Below are 19,857 nucleotides of genomic sequence, written 5' to 3'. Positions count from 1 at the left end.
AAATCTTTTGTCTCCTGTGAAAATATACAGAGTGTATCAAATACATATTTGAGAGTCTGCATAATGATAGGAGGAAATAAATACAAACGTGAATGTGACTGTGTGTGCATGAATATAAGCATTCTTTTATTCTTTTCTATGTACGATGGGCTTCTTTCAGTTTCCGTCTACCAAATCCATTCACAAGGCTTTGGTTGGCCCGAGGCTATAGTAGGAGACACTTGCCCAAGGTGCCACACAGTGGGACTGAACCCAGAACAACGTGGTTGCATAATGCAGGGAAATGGTCGTATAATCAAGTACCTGCATACCTGGAGAACTACATTGCGCAGAAACAATTGTAGTGAATGAAAAGAAATGTCCAACCATATTTCTTCTTGTTGATCCCAATTTTTTTTTTTCAATTATATATTCACGCACGACAGATGCCCAAACGCAAACCTGGAAGTACGTTCAATATTACTACTGGATAACGAGTTGCTAACAGAATATACCATAAACATATATATATATATATATATATAATATATATATAATATATATATATATATATATAGACAGACAGAGACAGACAGACAGACAGACATAGATAGATAGATATATAGATAGATATAGATAGATAGATATAGATAGATAGATAGATAGATAGTAGATAGATAGATAGATATATATAGATATATAGTTCCCGTCATTCAAACATACTGTAAATGTGTTAGTACTCTCAATTCAATTAAAATATCTGGTATATTTCCTAACCTAGCAGTTCGACAATTAGATACAGTTAAAATATTTACCAGACTGAAAAAGTAATATTGCAGTTATCCTAAGGTATTTATTCTGGGTTCAAATCCTGGCAAGGTTTAATAGCTTCTCGTGTATAATATACTGCTTGAAAATAAAATAATTTTCTGTAGAAGAGTATATTTATGTTTGAAATAGGTCTAATGAATATTTAACAAAGTAAATGCGTTACTAAATTGTTAATTAAAATAATTATCACAAGATGACTTACCAAAGTCAATAATTGCGTTTGAATCTCAGCCTGAAGTCTTGGCCTCTGAGTTCAGTTCGTTCAAAGTGTAGCAAAAATGTAAAAAGAAAAATCACAAGTCACGAGGCAGGAAAAAGTGGGCGTTAACGGTTCGAGTGTGTGTTTAGTGTGTGTGCGTGCGTAGTGTGTGTGTGTGTGTGTGTGTAGTGTGAAACTAGCACACAATCTGTTATGTATTTGATCATGTAGACAAATGGCAAGTCCTTGACACCAATTATTCTAACAGTGAATGCCAGGAATGTGTGTGTGTTTAGGTGTATGTATGTATATATATATATATGTGTGTGTGTGTGTGTGTGTGTGTGTGTGTCTGTGTGTATGCCCATATATGTGTGTGTGTGTGTGTGTTTGTGAGTGTGCTAGGTTCCCGCTAGAGGTACAAAAAGAAACATACTTAGAAACACACATACGGACACATATATAAACGTACATACATTTATCTATCTGTGCGTAGATAGATGCATAATATATATGATTATACATAATATACACACACACTATATATATATATAATATTTAATGTGTGTGTGTGTGTGTCTGCCAGGGTATATGTATGCCATTTGTGTATGTGTGTATACGCACACACACCCATACACACACACATATATAAATAATAGGCACAGCTTGGCTGTGTGTTAAGAAGCTTGCTTCCCACCCACATGGCTCTGGGTTCAATTCCATTGAACACAGAGTGTCTTCTACTATCGCTTTAGATACAAATTCCATTGATGTTCATCTATTTTGATTTGTTTTGATTTGATTTTGATTTTGATTTTGATTTTCACTTGCCTCAACAGGTCTTCACAAGTGTCACAAGAAGGAAGGTATGCACAGGTGGACTGACTACGTCCCAGGTAGGGGCCACGGGTTATGGCCTGACTAGTCTTGCCGGGTCTTCTCACGCACAGCATACTTCCATAGGTCTCGGTCTCTAGTCATTTCCTTGGTGAGACCTAAAGTTCGAAGGTCATGCTTCACCACCTCGTCCCAGGTTTTCCTGGGTCTACCTCTCCCACAGGTTCCCTCAACTGCTAGGATGTGGCACTTTTGCACACAACTATCTTCAGCCATTCTCATCACATGACCATACCAGCGCAAACGTCTCTCTTGCACACCACAACTGACGCTTCTTAGGTTCAACTTTTCTCTCAAGGTACTTACACTCTGACGATTATGAACACTGACATTACACATCCATCGGAGCATACTGGCTTCATTTCTTGCAAGCTTACGCATGTCCTCAGCAGTCACGGCCCATGTTTCACTACCATGTATCATGGCTGTACGTATACATGCATCATACAGTCTGCCTTTTACTCTGAGCGAGAAGCCTTTTGTCACCAGCAAGGGTAAGAGCTCTCTAAACTTTGCCCAGGCTATTCTTACTCTAGCAGTTACACTTTCAGCACACCCCCCTGCTACTGACTTGGTCTCCTAGGTAGCGGAAGCTATCAACTACTTCTAGTTTGTCTCCCTGGAACGTGGTAGAAGTTGGTCTCTGCACATTTCCAGTGTTTATTGCTCCTGAGCATCTGCCACAGACAAAAACTCTTTTCCTAGTTAGCCTTCCTTTGACATTGCTGCACCTCTTATGTGTCCATAGCTTACACTTGGTGCACCTTATAGAGTTTCTACCTACACCTTTTTTACAGATCGAGCAGGGCCATCTACTTGAAGTCGTTTGTGATTGGTCCACCTTCCTACTTATTAGGACTTTGGTTTTGGCTAGGTTGATTCTAAGGCCCTTCGATTCTAATCCTTGTTTCCACACCTGAAACTTCTCCTCCAGTTCTGATAGTGACTCAGCAATTAGAGCAAGGTCATTTTGGGGAAAAGCTGGATAAGGCTATGTTGTTGTTATTGCTGTTGTTGTTGACAACAAAGTTTATAAAGAGAAAAGCAGATAATTGCCAATATTTCTATTGTAAAATTAAATTGGAATGAATGTTTATGTTTCACTTGTGCCATTCTACTTGGTTTATTTTGGGGAAGAAAAACCTACAAAACCCCTCATAATAATTAGACTTTAATCTAATCGTAGATGTATTTATATACACATGCATACATATATATGAATGAATGTGTATAATATATACACAAGGATGAACATATGTATATTTATACATCCATACGTCTGTATGTATGTATGATCATCATTTTACTCCCACTTTCCATGCTGGAATCGGTTGGATGGTTCAGAGAATATCTTGCCTGAAGTTACATTTTCTGGTTATCTTTCCACAGCTGGATGCTCTTCCTGGCACCAACCACTGCACAATGTACACTGGGTGCATCTTATGGCACTATCGCTAGAGACAATCGCCATGTCCTTGACAAAACTAAAGGTTCCCCTCAATCTCTGGGTTTCACATATGCCTTGGAATGTGTGAGAGATCTAGGGTAATAAATATATGAAAAGGAGTGGTTTGGGTGTTAGGGAGAGACCCAGGTAGGTCCAGTAACATCCCTAGTTTCATTGGAAGAATGGTGAAGAGAAGAGATTTACTGCCAATCTTTGTCACAGCAGTAAGATAGTAGAGTAAAAAGAAGAAGAGAGAGTGATTGAGAGATGAAAGATAGAGGTGGGGGTGATAGGGGCGTGGCAGTAGGGACACAGGTGACAGTGACATGGGGGATATGAAGGGTGTGTGATATTGGAAGTGAATGATAAGTTATGTGTATTAGAGGGGTGTGGTAAATATGAGAGGGTAGCAAAAGGGCTGAAGGTGTTGACTATATATATACAGGTGCAAATGGGAAAAATAGAACTTGACATGTAAGTATATGTGTATTGTATTTTTTATTATTATTGAGCAGAACGAACTCAGTGACTCAAGATCTGAGAGTTTCATGTGTTGACACTCATCAATCTGGTTCTTTGGAGGTCTGGGAATATACCTCCCAAAAACCAGTTATATAAATGCCAATAAAAGAAACTTTTGGATCTTGGGTCACTTTGTTACTTCGGTGAAATAATATTAATATAAATATATATATATACACACATACACACTAACATATACATAGACACACATGTGTAATTATATGAATATACCTTCACATACCTATGTATAAATATTTGTGTCTATGTATGTTTATAGATATGAATCAATGAATGACAAAAGAACAAGAGTTACGTAGACACCTTCATTAGCTTCCAGCTGTTTCTGCTACAGGAAGCAGTGAACTCGAGCTGAGTGTGTGTGCGCGTAGGTGTCTGTGCATTTGTTTATGTTTGCAATCTCTTTTAAATTGCTCCAAGCAGAAACATCTGTCAACCAATCACCCGCACCTTGGAAGACATGGGAAATAAGAACTTTTGTTCTTGCAAAATGGTTTTGGGTGAGCAATATGAAGTCTGTCTGTCTGTAAAACAAGGCTACAATAATATATTCACCTAACCCATGCTAGCATACAAAATCAGGTGTGCTATCAAACATAGGTAAACCCATGTTTATTCATTCATATAATCTTATGCATGCATACACACACACACACACACACGTGTATGTGTGCATCTTGTGTTAAGAAGATCATCCAGCTGTAGAAATCTTGCCAAATCTTTCATTGGAGCTCAGCAATGTCCTCTGGTTCACTGCTTCCTCGTCAACTGTCCTACCCATGCCAGTTAGGGAAAATGGATGTCAAAACCTTTATAATACATCAGATGATGTATTTTCTTTTCTGTATTTTCCTTCTAATAATTTTGTTTTGTTTCTTGCCAGGTTCTTGTGAGTTCCACTCAGTCAAGTCTATGACTACACTCAATGAGGGTCACCAATCCTCACCTGGCTTCAAGCAAGAGAATATTTCCCCAAGTTCTTCCAACATGAACAGCACAATGGTTGGATATGTTTTCTGGTGGAACACTGCAGACAAGCAACTCTGTTTGTTTGACATGACATTTGTTTATAATTAGCAGCAGATGTCAAAACAAGGAGACGTGAGCAGACATATGCACACACACACCACACACACACACACCACACACACACACACACACACACACACACACACACACACACCACCACACACACACACACATGCATACACATACAAGTACAAATGTAGATGTGCATACATGAATATACACACACATATATATACCATAGGATTTATCAGTTCCATGTACGAAACCCACTCAGAAGGCTTGAGTCAACCTGGAACATTAGAAGTTAATTCTTTAAGGTGCTGCAAAGTAGGACTGAACCTGAGACCACAAGTTTGTAAAGTGAGTTTCTTAACCATACAGCCATGCCCCCAAATTTTTTTGGTAATATTCTGAAGATAATAATAATCCTTTCTACTATAGGCATAAGGCCTGAAATTTTGGGTGTGGGGGGTTAATTGATTACATCACCCCCCAGCCCCTAACTGGTTCTTATTTTATCAATCCCAAAAGGACGAGGGGCAAAATCAACCTTGGTGGAATTTGAACTCAAAATGTAAACTTGGAAGAAATGATGCAAAGTATTTTGTCTGGCATTTTGTAACAATTCTGCTTGTTCATCACATTAATAATAATAAGAAGAAGAATATCAATAACTATAACAATAACAACATCAATAATAATAATATTAGCAGCAGCAGCAAAAACAACAACAACAACAGCAATGATTTCTTTTATGTTTTTTTAATATAATAAAAATGATTTCAAGTTTTGGCACAAGGCCAGCAAGTTCAAGGAAGGGTCCAGTCTATTACACTGACCCCAGTACTCAACTAGTACTAATTTATCGATCCCAAAGGATGAGAGGCTAAGTCAACCTTGGTGGAATTTGAACTCAGAATGTAAAGATGGACAAAATGCCGCTCAACATTTTGCTTTGCATCCTCACAATTCTGCCAGCTCGTCACAGTAATTATAATAATGATGATAATAATAATAATAATAATAATAATAATAATAATAATAATACTTTCTTACTATAGGCACAAGGCCTGAAATTTGGGGTGAGGGGACTAGTAAATTACATCGCCTCTGTGCATGGCTGGAAGTTATTGAATCGACCCCAAAGGATGAAGGCAAAGTTGACCTTGGTGGAATTTGAACTCAGAATGTAGTGGCAGATGAGTCGTAATAATAATAATAATAAAATAATAATAATAATAATACTGGCTTCAAATTTTAACAGAAGGCCAGCTTGTTCTGGAGAGCAGGTAAATTGATTGCATCGACCCAGAACACAAAAGGTACTTATTTTATTGACCCGAAAGATGAAGGTTGATGTCTGCAAAATTTGAACTCAGAACGTAAAGGCAAACAATAGCTGCCTAGCATTTTGCCCAGCATGCTAACGATTCTGCCAGCTCACCACCCAAATAATAGTAATAGTAATTAATAATAATGATAACAACCCTCCCTTTCTTATTTTATATCCTTCATATGTCCTTCTCTTCTTTTACTTTCTTCTCTCTCTCTTTCTCTTATTCCCTCTCTCCTTTTCAATATCAACTTCAACATTTTATTTCCCTTTTACATAGACATGTATATATTATGCGTGTGTGTCTTTATATAGTGTACGTGTATATACTCTCTCTTTTACTCTTTTACTTGTTTCAGTCATTTGATTGCGGCCATGCTGGAGCACTGCCTTTAGTTGAGCAACTCGACCCTGGGACTTATCCTTTGTATGCCTAGTATTTATTCTATCGGTCTATTTTGCTGAACCGCTAATGAAGGGGACGTAACAACACCAGCATCGGTTGTCAAGCTATGCTAGGAAGACAAACACAGTCATACAACCATACACATACACACATACATATATATACATATATATACGACAGGCTTCTTTGAGTTTCCGTCTACCAAATCCACACATAAGGCTTTGGTCAGCCCGAGGCTATAGTAGAAGACACTTGCCCAAGATGCCACGCAGTGGAACTGAACCCGGAACCGTGTGGGTGGTAAGCAAGCTACTTACCACACAGCCACTCCAGCGCCTGTATGTATATATATATATATATTCTTTTATTCGTATACTTGTTTCAGTCATTTGACTGTGGCCATACTGGAGCACTGCCTTTAGTCAAACAAATTGAACCCAGGACTTATTCTTTGTAAGCCTAGTACTTATTCTATTGGTGTCTTTTGCTGAACAACTAAGTTACAGGGATGTAAACACACCAATATCGGTTGTCAAGCAATGTTAGTGGGACAAAAATAAAGACACAATTACGTACCTATTTGATTTCTTAGCTTATATTTCTGTAAAATTGATTTAGAAATTTTGAATTTTCCATGAAACAAAATCTAAAACCTTTTGTCATTAAATATAATTTACATTTTCTTTCTTTAGAATTCATCAAATATTTTTGAAATTGTTCAAAAAAATATAAACTTTCTCTTCTTGTAAAAGTATTTGAAATCCTGGACACATTTTTTATAGTTTATAAAATGGTAGGAGGAAATTAGCACAAACGTGAAGAGTGTGCGTATATATGTATGTATACAAGTGTGTGTGTCTCTCTCTCTCACTTTATATATATATATATTCTTTCCATCATTTAATCATTAGTACTTACTGTTTAATTAAAATATCAACTCCATTTCCTAATTTAGCTGATCCACAAATGGATTCGGTTAAAATATTTACCGGACTTAAAAAGAAATGCTGGTGCTAATACGATCAGTTAAATATATAAAAGCAATGCTCCATCATGGCCATGGTTCAATAACTAAAGGAGTAAAACACATCAGCCACACATTACATACATAACTTGAAATCTTTCTACCACCACGACCATCACCATTTAGTCTGTTAACCTATCTCTATAAATGACACACCCTCTCTTCAATTATTATTCATGTCTTTCTCATCCACAAATCTACACTTAAAAAAAAAACCCATCACTATTCTATTTCTCAACCAAGCTGATAATTCCACAGAAATCTCCAAATTATAACATAGATTATTCCTTCAAATACAATATTTAAATGTAATTTATAAAATTATATCAAAACTATAATCTTTTTAAATTTAATAGGATGTTTAACTTTTATAATGTCAGAATACAATTTATAAAGTTGAAATATTAAAATTATTTTTATAAAAATTATATTTGAAATGTAACAAATATATTTGTTTAAAATCAATTAAAATTATGGCTTCTGTTGATGAAAGTTAATTCTTATCTAGTCACCCTATAGTCAGACTTTCTAGCCATGACCTCACCAATGTGTTATTATCTAATATGTTTTTAAGGGCATTTTTGGGGGACTTTGTTGTTGGTTTGTAATAGAGTTTATATTAAATGCAGACAATGTCAAATATTTCCCAGAAGCCATCCATCTAATAAATAATATCGAAGATGGTGAGAAAACATATTTAATGCATTGCACATTAAAATGTTGATGTAGGATAAAGATGTGCTGAGAGAGAAAATATATGTTGTCACCGAATTGTTTAATATTTAAACAATTCTTCTTGTTTGCTTCAAGACATAAAGATATAAAATAGAAATGAAATCACCAGAACAATTCCATTTATATACAAAGTTTAATATTGAAATAAAAAATCAGTTTTAAAAAATTTCATTGATTGAAAAAAGAAAAAGATCAATTAGTAGAGTCGTTAGAACATATGGACTTAATACCTTGTGGTATTTATTCTCTTTGTCTGCTGAATTCAAATACTGCCGAGATTAATTTTGATTTTTATTATGCTAGTGTCAATAATTAAAATGCCAATCTGAGGTGGTGGTCTGATGGAATTATATATTTGACAATATTCCTTGTAGTATTTAACCCTTTCGCTACTGTATTTATTTTGAGATGATCTGTGTTTCTTTTAATTACTTTGGATATAACAAAGAAGTTAGTAAAATAAATTCGTTATTATGAAGTTAGAGTTAGGAACATAAATTGTGACTAAGTTTTGGTGGAAGATTTTAATTTAAAACTAATGAAAATAAGACATTTGTACTCAGAGCCAGTTTCAGCTGGGTTTCTAATGAAAGGGTTAATGTGGTTCTTTGTGATCTGGGTTCAAATCCTTTTCTTGCTGCCCTGGGTTTCAGACTTAATCTATAACCTTTTTCAACACCATCACCTGGCCCCTTTAGCTGAGGATTTCTCTGATGTATATTAGGTCTCTTGTTTTGAGAATGTCTTTCTTCCATTCCCCACTCTTGAAGACCCTGGAAATATAAAGGGCCATCGGCAAGGCCCTTCTCCCTTGACTAAACTTTGAAAAACATTAAATTTACTATAAACAATTTAACAGCCATGAAATTGATTTACAAATTTTTAATTTCACTTGAGAATTAGAAATTTACTGGAAACAACTTAAAATGCTGTATCCTTAGATGAACATTTCCATTTCCTTAATTTCCATCAAATAGTTTTGACCTTGTCATAACCAAACAATTCTTTATATTATATTCTGGAAATGAAATGTTTTGCTTATAATGTAACTTTGTGAAATGTTTGAACAGTTCCTAGTATGAAAAATACTGCCTGAAAATAAAACAATTTTCAACATAACAGCATAGTTATGTTTGAAATAGTTGTAAGGAATATTTCACACTGTAAATGTGTTAATGAAGTTGTTAATGAAGATAATTATCATAAAAGTACTTACTTGAGTCAATAATTGCGTTTGAATTTCAGCCTGAAGTCTTTCTGTCTGTGAGTTCAGTTGAAAGAACGGGCAAAAATGTGATAATCCCTACTGGTGAGGCTTATTTATAAATAGCAGGAAGAAGTGGACGTTAACGCCTTGTGTGTGTGTAGTGTGAAATTTGCACACAAGCTGTTATGTATTTGATCACGTAGACAAATGATAAAGCCTAGACATGTCCTACCTGTGTGTCTCTATATTATGTCTATATATATATATATATATATATATATATATATGTACTCGTATATATGGATGTGTGTGTGCTAGGTTCCCACTACAGGGAAAAAGAGATAAATACTTGCAAACACACACACACACACACACACACCACATATATAAATGTACATACAATTATTTCTGTGTGCATAGATAAATGTGTTTTTACATATATATATAAATATAATACATACACATATATATATAATATATTTAGTGTGTGTGTGTATTGTATCTGCCTCCAGTCTAGTGATTAAGCAACTGCTATAATTAACAGTATTACTAATTATGACATACAAAGCAAATACACTGAGAAACTATTTATATATATAATATATATATATATATATACGAGGGGCTTCTTTCAGTTTCCATCTACTAAATCCACTTACAAGTCTTTGCTCGGCCCAAAGACACTTGCCCAAGGTGCCATGCAATGGGACTGAACCCACAAACATGTGGTTGGGAAGCAAGCTTCTTACTACAAAGGCACTCCTGCCTATAGATATATATATGCAGACGTGTGTGTGTGCATACTTACATATACATAGATAGTCACACACACACGCACATGTACTGAAGAGCCTTGTGGTTTGCTAGAAGCCTTGTCATTGGAGACTGACAGCTTCTTACGATGTAGAAAGGCAAAAGTCATCTTTTTATATTTCGGGAAATATGTAAATGTTACTTAACTGACCCTTTCCACATTGGAAGGGGCTCTCCATCTTCATCATTTTATTAGTTTCATATGTGTGCGTGTGTTTTCAGCTTCATTTATATATCATCATCATCATCATCATCATCATCATCACTGTACATATTTGTTTTGTCCATTTGTATGGATTGGAGGGTCAGCGGTTCTCTCCCAGATGGGTCTCAGGATGTCATTTAGCCTTTAATATTTATTTTGGGTTTCGTTTCTATGGTGTGTTGTCCTTCCTAACATCAACTGTCTTACAGTGTCCTTGGTGCCTTCTTGTTCTGGATCCAGCCCTGGAGGGGATTAGAAGTGAGAAAGAGCGAGATATAAGGCATCTCAATAAATGATGAGAGTGAATGGTTGATGTCAATATCAAATGGACATTAGTGGGAGCGAGTGTATGGGGTACATGTACATCTGATGAGCTCCCTTATATGTGGACCCCAAACAGTATCAGAAGACTGATGTGCATGAGAGGGGTGTTGGGTGGGGGTGATATATGTCTCTTGGCTCTCTTGTTACAAGGGAATTGATGTAGAGGGAGCCACCGGAAAGATCCAGTGCTATCGTTAGTCACATCAATATGAGAGAAGAGGAGAGGGGCAGAAATGGAGATGAATAGGGGTATGTGATTGGAGAGGGGAGTGGTAGAAGGGGTAGTAGACCACTGATGGGGTGGGGGTGTCTATATATGTGTATAAATTACATAAACATGCATACATTGTTCAATTTATTGTTTTGTTTTTCCATTTCTGATTTATATTTATATGTATGTATCTATCAATATTGTGCCCATGCTGGGGCACTGCCTTGAAACGTTTTAAACACATGAATTGACCTCATTTTTAAAAAAAGTCTTGATATTTATTTTATTGATTTTTTTTTGATGAACCACTAGGTTACAGGAATGTAAACACACACCAGTTGCCAAGCGATTGTGGGGAAGAAATACTCACAAAGATCTATGCATTTAGATGTATGTATACATATGATGGGCTTCTTTCAGTTTCCATCTACAAAATCCTCTCACAAAACTTCGGTGTGCGTGAGTCTGTAGTAGAAGACACTTGCCCATGGTGGCACACTGTGGGACTGAAACCAGAACCATGTGGCTGGGAAGCAGACTTCTTACCACCAACCCATGTCTGCACCTAAGTACTCTCTCACACACACATATCTATATGTATATATATATATATATATATATATATATATATATATATATATATGGCTGTATCGTCCTTTGCCTTTGCCATGGACAACATTGGTGACATGGAGAGCAGAGGCTGGAATGCATGGGCAACTGCTGGACTTGTACCTCAGAGTGCAATCCCATGGTCATTCATGACCGGGAGGGAGCCTTTATACTTTTACCCCCTTTCTCTCTTTCTCCCCCTTTCTCTCTCTCTCACACTCTCTCTCTCTCTTTCTCTCTCTCTTTCTCTCTCTCTCTCACTCTCTCTCTCTCTTTCTCTTTCTCACTCTCTCTGATTGGGATTCATGATCAAAAACATTCCATTCATGACCATCCCAAAATTTTACATCTATTTTCAACTGCACTGTCTAAGGGGTCTTTTGATATAAGACAAGGGTGTGATTAGCAGCAAAATTGGCTGCTATTTCTTGTCTGTTGATTTACCACGTACATAGCCCCTCATTAGCTGAGAGTGTATGTTCTGTTTTGCTGATAAGAGAAGACTTTGGTCAACATTGTTAATCTAATCTGCTAAAAACAACAAAGAGAGAAGAGCAGTTTATCTGGAGATTATGTCATGCGTTGGTAACATTCCTCGTGTGTTGTAAGGTTGCTTAGAGAGTGAGTTGGCGAGGGTGGGCATGGATGGCCCCATTATCACTGTTTAACACAGACATAATGGGAACAAAGTCATTCCAAAGAATATATTTCAATATCTGAAGTGGTATTTAAAGTGGTGTGTGTCACGTGGAGAGGTGACTGATTAACAAGTGCAAGAAAACTATGTGTATGTATGTGTGTGTACATGTGAATGCATATATGTGGGTATATATATGTGTATGTATAGATAGATATATGTGTGTGTGTGTGTGTGTATATATACACACACACACACACATATATATACACATACATATATATATATATATATATATATATATATATTATATATATATACATATATACATATATAGATAGATGTATGAGTGTATATATGTGAAGGTGCATGGCTCAGTGTTTAGAGTATCGAGCTTACAATCGTGAGGTTGTGAGCTCGAATCCCGGACTTGGCTTCATGTTGTGTTCTTGAGCAAGACACTTTATTTCACGTTGCTCCAGTTCACTCAGCCTTAGAAATGAGTTGCAGTGTCACAGGTGGCAAGCTGTATCGGCCCCTTTGCCTTTCCCTTGGATAACACTGGTAGTGTAGAGTGGGGAGGCTGGTATGCATGGGCGACTGCTGGTCTTCCATAAACAACCTTGCCCGGACTTGTGCCTGGGAGGGTAACTTTCTAGGTGCAATCCCATGGTCAGTGTCGTGACTGAAGGGGGTCTCTCAGATATATATATGCATGTATGTGAAGGGATTCATTATGTGTCTGACTTCTATTTACTAAGATTTTGCTAGGTTAACTCTAAGGCCCTTCTATTCTAGACCTTGCTTCCATACCTGAAACTTTTCTCTAGTTCTGGAAGTGATTCATCTATTATAGCAAAGACATCAGCTTAGAGGAGCTCCCAGGTGCAGTCTGTCATACATTCCTCTGTTATTGCCTGGAGAACTATGATGAACAACAGGGTGCTGGGAACCGATCCTTGGTGAATACCTACTTATACCCTGAATTCTTCACTGTACTCCTTGCCAACGATCACCTTGCTGATTGCGTCCCTGTACACTGCTTGAACGGCTCACCAACAACTCGTCTAACCCTAGTTTCAGCATTGACGACCAGATAAGGGATCGGGGGCCCCTGTCAAAGGCTTTCTCCAAGTCAACAAAAGCCAAGTACAGGGGTTTATTTTTGGTTACATTTTTCTCTTTGTTGTGGAGATCACTAGCATCTAAATCTGTCCAATAGAATCAAATGGATAGTTGTAAAACTCTCTAGAATATTCTATTAGACAGATTTAGATGCTAGCACTCTCCATAACACTCCTGAAGCTGCCCTTCCAGAAATATAGCATCAGAAATATAGCATCCCTGGCACCACAAAACCAAAGTGCATCTCTTCTAGACTAACTCTCTCCCTAATTAGTTTGGCTAGGACCCTCTCGGCAACTTTCATCATTTGATTCAACAATTTGATACCTCTGCAATTATTCCTATCTAAAGCATCACCTTCCCATTTGTAGCAGTTCACTATGGTGCTGCTACACCAGTCATTGGGTATGACTCCTTCGTGAACAACTTGATATGAGTGAGTAGACCATTACCCACACATGTCAAGATATTTTAAGGATCTCAGCAGTGATTCCTGATGGGCCGGGGCCTTTCCCTGTTTACATATTCTTAATTGCTTTATCTATCAAGATACTGTCGCTTTGGATAGCTGGTCCCTCAGTTGGGTCAACATTTGGCAGACTCTCCTCCCATTCATTCTCCACGTCCAGCAGTCTTTCATAATGGAATTTCTAAGCCTCTTTCCTTGCCAAATCATTAAATGCTAGTGAACCATCATCCATGTGGACACATTTCTCTCCTATGACATCACAAATCTCTCTCATACACTGTCTTGCATTCCAAAACACTTCAAGACTCTGGTTCTCATGTCGCTAAACATAGGCAAACTTCTTTTCTGCTTCTCTCTTGGCTAGATAGACCTGTCCCCTAGCTTTCCTTCTGGTTATCTGATGCAGTTTCCTCCTACCCCCAATCTTCTTTGCTCTAATGGCCTTGTCAACAGCATTGTTCCTCTGCCATGTCACCCTAGGTCTGGATGGGACTTTGCACCAGCTGCAGATTTGGCACGTACATATGTAAACATATATGTATATGTATGTATGTATGTATGTATGTATGTATGTATGTATATGTATATGTACAAATATACGTATGTATGTGTATACTTGTGTGTATTAAATTACTAGACCAGGTTATAAATGTCCCTGCAAGAGCCGTAGCCCAGATAATGAAGAAGACAGTTAACAATGAGTACAGCGAGATGAATTTAGTGTGCGAGTGGGAGTTCAATCATAGGTCAGTCATGAGACCTCTCTTATTTTACATAGTCGTCAAGGCCATAACGGAGGAATTTAAGACTGGTTACCCATGGGAACTCCTCTATGATGAAGATCTTGTTCTTACAGCTGAAACTTAGGAGAATTAATTTGAGAATTCCAAATGTGAAAACAAAACCAGGAATGAAAGGGTCTTAAAGTTAAGTTGGCAAAGACCCAAGTTCAAGTTAGCAGAAAAATAGGGCAGTAATCCGTTTGGGTAAATGACCCTGTTCCATGTATAGACAAGGTGTAGGCAGAAATTGCTTACAATGTCCTCAGTGCAAACCATGGATGCATAAGAGGTGTAGTGGTATGAGAGGAATGTAAAGAGAGAGAACAGAAGTTGTTTGTGGCAGATATGCAGGAGCAATATGTAATAAGAGAACATGGGAAATAGATGTCCTGGAATACCTAGGAGGCTCCCTAGAAATAGTAGTCAGATTCTGTTATCTAGGTGAGCTAATTAACAGTGGAGGAGGATAGACTGACAGGATAGTTAGTGGAATAAGATGTGAGTGGAGAAAGCTTAGAGAACTTTTATGTAAGTTGGTAATGAAAGACTTTTCTCTCAGAGTGAAAGGTAGGTTGTACGATGCCTATATACAAACAGCAAAGCTACACAGTTGTGAAAGTTAGGAGTTGAATGCAGAAGATATAGAAAGAGAAGAAACTAGCATGCTCCACTGGATGTGCAATACCAGGGTGCTTTTAGGACAAAGAAATGTGCTGAGAAAATTGGAGACATCGGATGTGGCGTACAAGATAGATGACTGCACTGGCATGGTCATGTAAGGTGGACAGAGGTGGAGGAAATGGTCTGATGACATTTTGGCACCTTGGACTGGCAGGTTCTAAGGATTGAGGAGCTCATTCTGTGAACCATATTGACTTTAGTGTTGATGAGAACACTCCAGTCGAGACTGTTTCCAACGGCTACTCCTAAGTCTCTACTTTTGGATGCTGTGAGTAGTTCCTCTGATGGAAGAGAATATGGTCGGCTGAGGGCATTCTCTTTTGCAAACTGCACGTGTTCAGTTTGGTCTTCTTTGCTGCTTCAGTGTGTGAGACAGTTATGGTAGAGATAATATGCTGAGGGTTGACCCCGTTCACATCCCTTGCATCAGTATCAGTGGGATCGCTAAAGGCAGGACAGTATTGTTTCTGTAGTACTTGAGCCATGTCTTTAGCGTTGTGGTGGAGAATCCTGTTATTGTCTCTCAATGGACCTACGGGTGGGACAGCGGTCTTATGCTTGCTATGCATCAACAATGAAGTCAATATAGCTTGCAGGACGAGCTCCTGGATCCTCGGAACTTTCCATTCCGGAGAGCAAGATGCAATTGTTCCCCCACTCTCCTCTTTTGAGCAGCCACACCTAAAATGATGCTGCTCCCTACGGTCCCCCACCCCTGCCCCACACCACACAAAACATTAAGAGAAATGAGTCACTCCAGAGAGCAATCATTAAGAAATACAAAGTATGACTCGTCTTGATTATTGGGACCACACATAAAGCATTGAAACTTTATTCTCTCCAAAGCCATCTTGCACGATGTGGCGAATACATGACCAGCATTGCTGAAACAACATTAATATTTGATTCAGAATACATCCAGGGCTAGGGTGGCCACGTGTCACATGGCCCCTACACAATTCAGGATCACAACACATAAATCCACAGCAATATAATTCTTTTCCTCAACAGGACCCTATTCCATATAATGTTATCCAAAAACAAATCAAAGAAAAAAAAATACTATCCCATTCCCTTTAAATGAAACCTGGACAAATTTCCTCAGGGGATACCAGAGAAACCCCCAATACCTGGGTACATCTCACTCAACAACTCCCTACGTGAATGGGGCTCGATACCACAAAATATGACTTGAAAATGATTTAATAGATCCTATCAGGGGATGCTATTAAGTCAGACAAGAGATTACGGCGTGTCGGCGGGCTGCCGCTACTGCTGCTGCGCTGTTAGAGGGCCAAAACAAGAGCATTCGGTGGTACTCGGGCGAGGGGGCCCGGCCGCGACTTACAGCTCGGCAAGTTTCTCGAGAGCGCTAGGAGGCGAGGAACAGCGGCCGCGCATTTCGGTGGTCATCGGAAGGCGCCGGGCAGCACCCACGGCCTAGGCCGAATCGCGCGGTCGGGCGAGGCAGGAAGGAAGAGAGAAATGGTTATGGAGCTCGCAAAGCGTACAAGCCCCGTCGTCCGAGTGCCATGAGGGCAGGCCGACGCCGGCAGGGTGGTTGCGCGGTCGGCAGCAGAGAGTTCGGCGTGTGGGTGGGCTGCCCCTACTGCTGCTGCTGCGCTGTTAGAGGGCCAAAACAAGAGCATTCGGTGGTACTCGGGCGAGGGGGCCCGGCCGCGACTTGGCAATTGGGCGGATCGCAAGTTTGCGTTTTCCAAAAAAGATGGCGCTAATGATCCTTCCGCAGGTTCACCTACGGAAACCTTGTTACGACTTTTACTTCCTCTAAGCGATCGGGTTCGGTCGTCTTCTCCTCTCCGGGCCATCAGAGAACGCGCCAACGACGGCGCAAAACGCCGCCGCGCGTAAGCGGACTCGTCGCCAGATCCGAGGACCTCACCGGACCGTTCGATCGGTAGTAGCGACGGGTGGTGTACAAAGGGTAGGGACGTGATCGACGCGGGCTGATGACCCGCGCCTACCGGGAATTCCTCGTTCACGGGGTTGGTTCCAGGCCCGATTCCCTATCAGAGGCCGTTCGTCCCTGGAGGTGGTTCAGAGCCCCTCCCACCTCTCGGGCCGGGGAGACGCGCCCGCTGATACCTCCAGTGTAGCGCGCGTGCGGCCCCGGACATCTAAGGGCATCACAGACCTGTTATCGCTCCGCCTCGTGCGGCTTTCTGCCGCCCGTCCCTCTAAGAAGCGCTGCGTTCGCCACCGACTGGCCCGACGCGACGGCGTGCCGCCGCCGGGCTCGCGCGGGCCGAGCCGACTGGGTCACCGCCGCCGCTCCGCAACCGACGCCGCAACCACGCCGCGACCGAACCCCCGCGAACGGGGGACGGCCCGGACGCGGCCGCAGCGCCGGACGCGGCCGCAGCGCCGGACGCGAAGGAGAGCGGCGGCAACGGCAAGCCCGGGCCGCGCGCGGAGCTACCGACGACGGCTTCGGCGCCGCCGCGCTACCGGAAAAGCACTAATCGACGCGCTAGTTAGCAGGCCGGAGTCTCGTTCGTTATCGGAATCAACCAGACGGATCGCTCCACCAACTAAGAACGGCCATGCACCACCACCACCCACCGAATCGAGAAAGAGCTATCGATCTGTCAATCCTACCGGTGTCCGGACCGGGTGAGTTTTCCCGTGTTGAGTCAAATTAAGCCGCAGGCTCCACTCCTGGTGGTGCCCTTCCGTCAATTCCTTTAAGTTTCTGTTTTGCAACCATACTCCCCCGGAACCGACTATGGTTTCCCGCGCAGGCTCCCCGCTGGGTCATGGAAGCGAACGCCGGCGGAGCGCCAGTCGGCATCGTTACGGTCGGAACTACGACGGTCTGATCTGATCGTCTTCGAACCTCCGACTTTCGCTCTTGATCGAGGAAAACGTGCTTGCCACACGCCGTCGCTGCAGTGCGTCTTGCGACGATCCAAGAATTTCACCTCTAACGTCGCAATACGAATGGCCCCGATCGCTCCCTTCGATCATTGCCTCGTCGTGAACGGAGACCGATGGATGACGCGCGGACGAGGCCATTTTCCATCATTCCATGCTTTTCGTATGCAGCCGGCGGGGCTCGCTCTGAGCACTCTAATTTTTTCACAGTGAACGTACCGGCCGCCTCGGACACTCGGAGGAACCGTGCGGGCCGAAACGACCGGAAGGTGGACGTGCTACTACCGCTAGAACGCGAACGGCGACGACGCCCAATAGCGCACCCGCCTCGTGGGTCCCGTGCGCGCAACGCACCGACCCGCGCCGTTGAGGGCGCAGGCGTGAAACCGGACGCGACGCGACGCGGGCGATGACGAGCGCTGGATGGGGTGCCGAATCGCGGCGGCGACGCGAGCAGAGCTCCGCGGCCCGACCGCGCACGCACCGGCGAATAGGGCCGGGAGTGCGAACGGACGACCGAAGCGGACGCGCCAGAAGCGCGCCTGCGACTGCGCACGTTTTCGAGACCCGAATTCCGACTACAAGCTTTTCAAACGCAACAATTTTAATATACGCTACCGGAGCTGGAATTACCGCGGCTGCTGGCACCAGACTTGCCATCCGGTCGATCCTCGTAAACGGATTTGAAGTGTACTCACTCCGATCGTGGGGCCTCGACAGAGTCCCGCGTCGTTATTTTTCGTCACTACCTCCCCGTGCCGGGAGTGGGTAATTTGCGCGCCTGCTGCCTTCCTTGGATGTGGTAGCCGTTTCGCATGCTCCCTCTCCGGAATCGAACCCTGATTCCCCGTTACCCGTTGCCACCACGGTCGGCACTGACCGGGCCGTCGACAGTTGATAGGGCGGACTCGCGGGGGACCCTTCGCGCGAAGGCTAGTGCGATACTAGCCCGTGCGATCGTACTGACAGTTATCCAGAGTCACCAAAATAGAAGGGTGTGAAGCCGCCGCATGCCTAAGACCCGCGCGCGGAAGGCGCGGCGGCCCGTACGCGTCGGTCTCAGTCTAATATTTGCGCCGCGACCAATGCGGAAGGCCGACCATTGTCGCGACCGGGAGGGACGAGCGCGGATGCGACACCCCCGAACCGGCCGAGCGGACGCCGGCGAAACGCCGCGAAGACGCGACGGCTGCCGAACGACGTTTTCGAGCCCGACGCCCGGGTGCGACCTGCGATCGCGGCTTCGGTTGCATGTATTAGCTCTAGAATTGCCACAGTTATCCACTCTCCTCGCGGTGGAAGAATACGGTCCCGAGGATTAGGTCCGGTTCCTGAGCCATTCGCGGTTTCACCATTCGTTTACGGCATGAACTTACACTTGCATGGCTTAAGCTTTGAGACAAGCATATGACTACTGGCAGGATCAACCAGGTATCACCGACGTTACGTTTCGAGAGAACGAAGCGCGCGGCGGCGGCG

The 19,857-nt window shown here is 41.7% G+C and overlaps 2 long non-coding RNA genes across 3 annotated transcripts in view; one reads left to right on the top strand and one right to left on the bottom strand.

Annotated features, from left to right (window-relative positions):
• Nucleotides 1-3,298: 3,298 nt before the first annotated feature.
• LOC118768603 lies at nt 3,299-19,472 on the bottom strand. Of its 2 annotated transcripts, none has more exons than XR_005004396.1 (3): nt 18,946-19,472; nt 13,380-13,384; nt 3,299-3,308 (listed from the first exon to the last, which is right to left on the bottom strand). It is a non-coding gene; the product is annotated as an uncharacterized LOC118768603 (long non-coding RNA). The 2 variants fall into 2 exon arrangements; XR_005004395.1 differs by lacking the exon at nt 13,380-13,384 and adding an exon at nt 7,821-7,826.
• Nucleotides 18,521-19,857, top strand: part of LOC118768604 — a 30,966-nt gene continuing 29,629 nt past the window's right edge. The window contains exon 1 of the long non-coding RNA XR_005004397.1: nt 18,521-18,624. This is a non-coding gene — a long non-coding RNA (uncharacterized LOC118768604). The remainder of the gene's footprint in view (nt 18,625-19,857) is intronic.

This window comes from Octopus sinensis, linkage group LG30 (assembly GCF_006345805.1).
Source record: "Octopus sinensis linkage group LG30, ASM634580v1, whole genome shotgun sequence".
Classification (NCBI taxonomy): domain Eukaryota; kingdom Metazoa; phylum Mollusca; class Cephalopoda; order Octopoda; family Octopodidae; genus Octopus; species Octopus sinensis.
Note: the sequence above shows the minus strand (reverse complement) of the source record. Positions and strands in the feature narration are given on the sequence as shown.